Source organism: Nerophis lumbriciformis, linkage group LG29 (assembly GCF_033978685.3).
Source record: "Nerophis lumbriciformis linkage group LG29, RoL_Nlum_v2.1, whole genome shotgun sequence".
NCBI lineage: Eukaryota > Metazoa > Chordata > Actinopteri > Syngnathiformes > Syngnathidae > Nerophis > Nerophis lumbriciformis.
In genome coordinates this window covers 19,208,735-19,217,500 of record NC_084576.2, presented here as the reverse complement: position 1 = coordinate 19,217,500, position 8,766 = coordinate 19,208,735, and the positions used below count along the sequence as shown (strand labels likewise).

At 41.4% G+C, this 8,766-nt stretch overlaps 1 protein-coding gene across 1 annotated transcript in view; it reads right to left on the bottom strand.

Moving 5' to 3' along the window:
• mpi (mannose phosphate isomerase) overlaps nt 1-8,766 on the bottom strand; it is a 31,186-nt gene that overhangs the window by 15,302 nt on the left and 7,118 nt on the right. Inside the window, exon 2 of the mRNA XM_061924846.1 lies at nt 3,826-3,953. The gene's annotated coding sequence lies outside the window, so the exon portion shown is untranslated. The remainder of the gene's footprint in view (nt 1-3,825; nt 3,954-8,766) is intronic.

The following is an 8,766-nucleotide window of genomic DNA, read 5'->3' as shown; positions in this document are numbered from 1 at the left end:
GAATCAAACTGACCACGATGATTCAGTATGACTGATCTTTCCACAGTAAGAACCTACATCCATACATCCATTTTCTACCGCTTGTCCCTTTCGGGGTCGCGGGGGTGCGCTGGAGCCTATCTCAGCTGCATTCGGGCGGAAGGCGGGGTACACCCTGGACAAGTCGCCACCTCATCACAGGGCCAACACAGATAGACAGACAACATTCACACTCACACACTAGGGACAATTTATTGTTGCCAATCAACCTATCCCCAGGTGCATGTTTTTGGAGGTGGGAGGAAGCCGGAGTACCCGGAGGGAACCCACGCAGTCACGGGGAGAACATGCAAACTCCACACAGATTGAACTCAGGACTACTCAGGACCTTCGTATTGTGAGGCACGTGCACTAACCCCTGTTCCACCGTGCTGCCTAGGACCCTACATACTTTACTCAAAACGTAATATTTGCGGTTCGCAGTCACCGCATTGTTTTTTCCTTTAATTGATATCTTGATACTAATATTGATATTGATACCTACTCAGTGGCCTAGTGGTTAGAGTGTTCGCCCTTAAATCGGGAGGTTGTGAGTTCAAACCCCGGCCGAGTCATACCAAAGACTATAAAAATGGTACCCATTACCTCTCTGCTTGACACTCAGCATCAAGAGTTGGAATTGGGGGTTAAATCAGCAAAAATGATTCCCGGGCACGGCCACCGCTGCTGCTCACTGCTGCCCTCACCTCCCAGGGGGTGATAAAGGGTGATGGGTCAAATGCAGAGAATAATTTCGCCACACCTAGTGTGTGTAACAATCATTGGTACTTTAACTTTATATTGTGACACCGCTGTATGTGTTTTTGTCTGATTATACCTGTGACCAAAAATGTTCCCATTCAATGATCTTCAAAATGTTAAGTATTAGCTTTTGTAATACTGAAATACTACTTAGCATTGGAGCCATATCCAAATTTGTCGTATCGCCCAAAAGTAGTGTAAAGTATCTAAGCGACAGAAGAATAAGTGCTTATTAAATTTTAACAAAAATGTAGATATAACAGAAATTAACCAGATATTGACACTAAACGAACAAGTAGATTAATACCGTATTTTAGGACTATAAGGCGCACTTAAAATCCTTTCATTTTCTCAAAAATCGACAGTGCGCCTTATAACCCGGTGCGCCTAATGTACGGCATAATTCTGGTTGTGTTTACTGACCTCGAAGCAATTTTATTTGGTACATGGTGTAATGATAAGTGTGACCAGTAGATGGCAGTCATACATAAGAGATACGTGTAGACTGCACTATGATGGCAGTAAACAACACCAACACTTTAAATGTTCCTTTGAGAATATTACACACGGCGCTCAAAAATCTGTCAAAATGTTTTTAGTACGACTTCGGTAAGCTATGAAGCCGCACCGCTTGATGGATTGTCGGCGCATTAAACATACAAGTATTATTATGGTGTGTGTATAAGGACCGCAAAATGACACCTATTAGCAGACATATTACCTTGCCTTTTGTTTCGCAATATTATCGAAAAACAACTTTTCTAACCTTCTGGCACCTGCTGATGTGTATTTGGGATCTGCATAAGTCCTAAAAATGTGCGCGGGTCCGCAATTGTAGTCCTTGTGTGGAGCTCAGCGAACTACAAGGATCTGGCGAGAGTCAGGTTATAAAACACCATCTCAGTGGCCTAGTGGTTAGAGTGTCCGCCCCGAGGTCAGTAGGTTGTGAGTTCAAACCCCGGCCGAGTCATACCAAAGACTATAAAAATGGGACCCATTACCTCCCTGCGTGGCACTCAGCATCAAGGGTTGGAATTGGGGGTTAAATCACCAAAAATTATTCCCGGGCGCAGCCACCGCTGCTGCTCACTGCTCCCAACACTTCCCAGGTGGTTAACAAGGGGATGGGTCAAATGCAGAGGACAAATTTCACCACACCTAGTGTGTGTGTGAGACAATCATTGGTACTTTAACTTTAACGTAACATTTTGACCAAAGAACCACCATTACATGTTATGTGGACCACAAGATAGTGTTTTAAATTTAAAAAAAAAAAAAAAGACCCCTTTAAAGCGCCTTATAATCTGGTGTGCCTTTTTTTATGAAAAAAGACCTGAATAAACCCACTCATCGGCAGTGCGCCTTTTAATCCGGTGCGCCATATAGTAGGAAAAAAACGGTAATAGTTTTGAAAAAAATAATAGTGAAGTGAAGTGAATTATATTTATATAGCGCTTTTTCTCTAGTGACTCAAAGCGCTTTACATTGTGAAACCCAATATCTAAGTACCGTACAACTGGAAATGACGCAATGTGTTACTGCATATCCATCCATCCATCCATCTTCTTCCGCTTATCCGAGGTCGGGTCGCGGGGGCAGCAGCCTAAGCAGGGAAGCCCAGACTTTCCTCTCCCCAGCCACTTCGTCCAGCTCCTCCCGGGGGATCCCGAGGCGTTCCCAGGCCAGCCGGGAGACATAGTCTTCCCAACGTGTCCTGGGTCTTCCCCGTGGCCTCCTACCGGTCGGACGTGCCCGAAACACCTCCCGAGGGAGGCGTTCGGGTGGCATCCTGACCAGATGCCCGAACCACCTCATCTGGCTCCTCTCGATATGGAGGAGCAGCGGCTTTACTTTGAGCTCCCCCCGGATGACAGAGCTTCTCACCCTATCTCTAAGGGAGAGCCCCGCCACCCGGCGGAGGAAACTCATTTCGGCCGCTTGTACCCGTGATCTTGTCCTTTCGGTCATGACCCAAAGCTCATGACCATAGGTGAGGATGGGAACGTAGATCGACCGGTAAATCGAGAGCTTTGCCTTCTGGCTCAGCTCCTTCTTCACCACAACGGATCGATACAGCGTCCGCATTTCTGAAGACGCCGCACCGATCCGCCTGTCGATCTCACGATCCACTCTTCCCTCACTCGTGAACAAGACTCCGAGGTACTTGAACTCCTCCACTTGGGGCAAGATCTCCTCCCCAACCCGGAGATGGCACTCCACCCTTTTCCGGGCGAGAACCATGGACTCGGATTTGGAGGTGCTGATTCCCATCCCAGTCGCTTCACACTCGGCTGCGAACCGATCCAGTGAGAGCTGAAGATCCTGGCCAGATGAAGCCATCAGGACCACATCATCTGCAAAAAGCAGAGACCTAATCCTGCAGCCACCAAACCAGATACTCTCAACGCCCTGACTGCGCCTAGAAATTCTGTCCATAAAGGTTATGAACAGAATCGGTGACAAAGGGCAGCCCTGGCGGAGTCCAACCCTCACTGGAAACGTGTCCGACTTACTGCCGGCAATGCGGACCAAGCTCTGACACCGATTATACAGGGAGCGAACCGCCACAATAAGACAGTCCGTTACCCCATACTCTCTGAGCACTCCCCACAGGACTTCCCGGGGTACACGGTCGAATGCCTTCTCCAAGTCCACAAAGCACGTTACTGCATATGTCAGCAGATAAATGAGGAGCCTTTGTAACTCATTTTATAGTTATTTTATTATCATTTGTATGCCAAATAATATCGTTATCCCAGGAGGCTGCAATAAATATTGCCTATTCCTGTTTAACGGCGTACATTTTCAATCAAATGTTTTGCATGAAAACATTTTCCTCACTCAGACACGCTGCAGAGAGTCTTCTGGAACCCATCTAGGTACGTCACTTGAGCTGCGTGAAAATGTCACCACGGAGGTAAACAGAACTGACGACTCCCGCTGCTAATTAAAGACCACCCATAAATAACTGGTCACACCTCATGTATTGCCGTGTCGTTTTATCCGCTCGTGCTTAGTGACAGCCCTGAAGGTTATTGCCCCTACCTCTGCGTAGGGCTTGCCTTCCTCGATGACAGCGAGCGGGTCTCCGCCAACCACGAGTTTGGCCACTTCGCTGTCCAGCCCCACCTTTCCCCACGAGTAGTTCTGCACTGCACAGGTCAGGGGAAACACTGAAAGGCAAGGAACAAATGACGTTTTATGCACACAAAGTCTATTTAAATAAAGTAGGAGCCAAATAGGTGAAGCAACCTACAACATATCGCAACAACGTAATAACAATAGTGTCTGTGTGCAACAATTTCATAATTCTGAAGGTATTATGCACTATATCAGCGTCAAGCAGAAGAATGAAAAAGCCATGTGTGGTAATATACATCAGTGGTTCTCAATGCCTCAATGTGTGTTTTAGAGAAAATAGTCATAATAAAACAAACATTATTTTGCATACCATAACTTGTTTCTAATAAATGCACATCACCAACATTGACATCACACCAGGTTAACTCCTACATTTGGCGCACCGCCACGGCAAAATAATACATTGTATGAACGTATATACTGTATATAATCTATTATTTACACATCATTGGCCATAATTGGTTGGATAAACATCTCAAAAGTCATAAAAATGTTTCTCTATGCTTAATTTGAGAAATGTGCATCTGAATCGGCGGTCAGCATAGGCGCTAGTGCTACTCGTGCACCTCATCGACCCGCAGACGAAGTTGGCACAAGTAAGGAGAGAAAAAAAGTTCAGCATGAAGGTATTTCAAGTTAATTAATGCATTTCTCGTTCAAACCTGTGAAAACTACCCTATTTTTATTTTTTTAACTGCTACCGACAATGACATCTAAACTTTGTGCGTCTTCAAAACCTGCATTTCGACATTTCTGTGTAGAGTTTGCATGTTCTCCCCATGCTTGCGTGGGTTTTCTTCTGGTAACTCTGGCCTCCTCCTACATTTTAAAAATATGCATGTTAGGTTCATTGGAGACTCTAAATTGTCCATAGATATGAATGTGAGTGTGAATGATTGTCTTTATGTACCCTGCGATTGGCCATGATAATTCTTGTTAGCCTGTCAATGAGCTGGTCCATTGTACATTAGCATTAAGCTAGCATGTGCATATACACACACACACATTAGGGCTGCAACTAACGATTAATTTGATAGATTAATCTGTCGATTATTACTTCGATTAATAATCGGATAAAAGAGACAAACTACATTTCTATCCTATCCAGTATTTTATTGAAACCATACTTATGTTGATTATTGTTTCTCAGCTGTTTGTAAATGTTGCAGTTTATAAATAAAGGTTTATTAAAAAATAATAATAATAACAATAATATAATCGATTAGTTGTTGCAGCCCTAATATATATATATATATATATATATATATATATATATATATATATATATATATATATATATATATATATATATATATATATATATATATATATATATATATATAAAAGCCTATCTATATTATTTATTTATTAATTGTTTTGACAATGAAATCAAATAATGCCAATGATGATTTTGATGTATTATTGGATGTTTTAGATGAATTATAATTGACTGATTGTTTTAAGCTGCTCACGCTCCTCCTGGTGAGCCACTTCCTCCTCCTATAATTAAGAAGACAGGGTGCTCTTTTTTGTGTGTCTATCATGTAGAAAGAGTGAAGCGTAAAACAGTTTATTTACCGCTAAACAAGTTATTTTGATTATGTTGAAGTCAACCACGGAGAATATGTTTTGTTTGTGAAAATAAATTATAATCATTTTGAATCTGGAACTATCTCCTCGAGTGCTTAAGGAATTTATCCAATCCAATCCACTTTATTTATATAGCACATTTAAACAACAAAAATGTTTCCAAAGTGCTGCACAACAATATTAAAAACAATATTAAAATATTATCCTTAGCTCCACCAATGACTGAATAAAAACAAAAAATAAATAAATATAAACCCAATATAAAAATAATATAAAAATAAATATGATTAAAACGATTTTAAAGGGTAAAACCAATTAAAACAGTAAATAGAAATCAAAATGTATTAAAAAAACAAAAACACAGAGGACAACAGAGGACCACACAACTCACGTAGTGTTAAAAGCCAAAGAATAAAAGTGGGTCTTTAAAGACGAGACTTAAAACACTCCACTGTGGGAGAAGTTTGAACATGGAGGGGCAGAGTGTTCCAGAGCTTAGGGCCGACCACAGAGAAGGCCCTGTCTCCCCTGGATTTAAGTCTGGTCTTGGGCACCACGAGCTGGAGCTGGCTCTCGGACCTCAGAGCGCGCGCAGGAGTATAAATTTAGTGAGGCATAGACCTCCTCCTCAGGACTACTCTGCTATATTTATTTTTAATTTTTTTCGAACTTTTTTGAATGCAAGAGTAGACGTAACAAGTAAATAAACTTCACTGAAGACCCGAAGGAAATAGCACGATCACTCTGCACCGAGGACAGAAAGCAGCCGGCGGGCCGTGAGTAAAATCAGCTGATGGACGTCATGAATGAATGAATGAACGTGCCGCTGAGCTGTATTGAATCATTCGAACGCAGATTGTGGATGTGGAATGCAATAAAACAGGATGTTGGAAGGATGTTTAGGAATTAACTAAACGATGAAATAAGTGGAAATTAAATTGAGCTGTGTGATTATCTGGAATTATGTCTGGCACACCTGAGACGGCAGCTGAACACGATGACATGCTGAGAACGCGCATTGGCAGACTGGGCGCATGCACGAAGAGGCTAAATGAAATAAAGACTTTGATGACTGATGTTAGAAATGCTGATAAAGTCAATGATGAATTTGAAGTATTTAAAGGAGCTGTGGATGAATTTAAAAATGCTCACAAGAATGCTTGTGCAAGAATTCTTATCAGAGGAGGAAAAGGAAAATTATTATTATGACTGGTATGAACCCAGAATAAATAATTAGAATTATTTCATGAAAGATGTTGAAACATGGAAAAGAGAATTGCACAATAAAAAGTTGGACTACTGGACAGCATATCGAATGTATCTCAAAAATCTAAGTCTGCCATTGGATCAAAAGCCTCCAGATCTTCCTAAGTAGCCTCAGAATTAAAAAAGGCTAAAGCGGAACAGGCTGCTGTAATGGCTCGAGCTGCTGCACTGAAGGAAAAACACACCTTGCCACCGGAGGAAACAAAGCTTAAAACAAAGATGGCGCAAATGGAGTTGGAAGCAGACCTCGCAGCATCAACTGCTAAAATACAAATCCTTCATAGTGATATAATTCATGAAAGCCATTATGTGGCTCAGGAACCTCCGGGTGATGGCATGACTGAGTATTATGATTCTCACCATGATACAGAAACTATGGAGAGCAATGTGGACTTTATAGAGTTAAGTGCAATACCCAAAACCCCACTTCACCAAACCATCTTAAGTCTCCACAGACCTCTACTTAAAAGGAACACCAACACATCAGAAGATCTAAATAAACCTCAAAACAAAAACTGAAAAACACAAGACCCAGATTGTAAATCAGACTCAAATAATAAATCACTCTGTACAAGATAATGTGGTTATTAATGCTGCTCATGATAATTTGGATATGGTTATTCAAAGACAAAGTGACATCGCAAAACTCATTGTCTCAGAGCAAAAACTGTCTCTACTATCAGCAAGAGAGATTTCTGTGTTTGATGGTAACCCACTGGCATATCAGTCTTTTATCCATGCATTTGAACACTTGATTGAAGACAAGACTGAGAATAATCAAGACTGACTCTACTACCTTGAGCAGTTTGCCTCTGGTTTGCCAAGAGACTTGGTTCGCAGCTCTTTGCACATGGAAGCCAGTAGGGGCTATAATGAAGCAAGGCGCCTCTTAAAAGAACACTTTGGAAATTCGATGAAAATTTCGGGAGCTTACTTGGAAAAAGCCTTGAATTGGACAACGATTAAAGCTGAGGATGGGAAAATGCTGCATGCATATGCAATGTATTTGAGAGGATATTTGGAGGAACTTGATATCCATTGAACCTAAGGCTAATTACATCCAAACTACCCTACAAACTCAGAGAAAGGTGGCGAAGCACAGCTTATGAGACACAACAGAGAACTGGCAGGAGAATCAGATTTAACCACTTTGTGGATTTGTGGAAAAACATGCCAAGCTGCTTTTGGAATCGTTGTTTGGAGACATTCAGGACCAAATAACAACTAAAAGGCCTCTCCCAAGAAGCACAAGTGAACTAAAGCCAAGAGGCAGAAACAGTAGCTTTGCTACCTCAGTAGCTATGAATACAGAGCCAGCAGGATGCACTGTAAAACAATCATCTGTTCCACAACAACCTGCTCAAACCACACCCAGTGGTATCATCCCTTTATGTATAGAAATATCTCCGTGAGTGCTTATTAAGGAATTTAGTGAGTCATAGACTTCCTCCTCAGGACTACTCTGCTATCTTTATTTATTTATTTTTTTGAACTTTTTTGAATGCAAGAGTAGACGTAACATATACAGGTAAAAGCCAGTAAATTAGAATATTTTGAAAAAACGTGATTTATTTCAGTAATTGCATTCAAAAGGTGTAACTTGTACATTATATTTATTCATTGCACACAGACTGATGCATTCAAATGTTTATTTCATTTAATTTTGATGATTTGAAGTGGCAACAAATGAAAATCCAAAATTCCATGTGTCACAAAATTAGAATATTACTTAAGGCTAATACAAAAAAGGGATTTTTAGAAATGTTGGCCAACTGAAAAGTATGAAAATGAAAAATATGAGCATGTACAATACTCAATACTTGGTTGGAGCTCCTTTTGCCTGGATCTCAGGAAACAGAGTGGACCGACACCAGCAGATGACATGGCACCCCAAACCATCACCCAACCATGCAAATTTTGCATTTCCTTTGGAAATCGAGGTCCCAGAGTCTGGAGGAAGACAGGAGAGGCACAGGATCCACGTTGCCT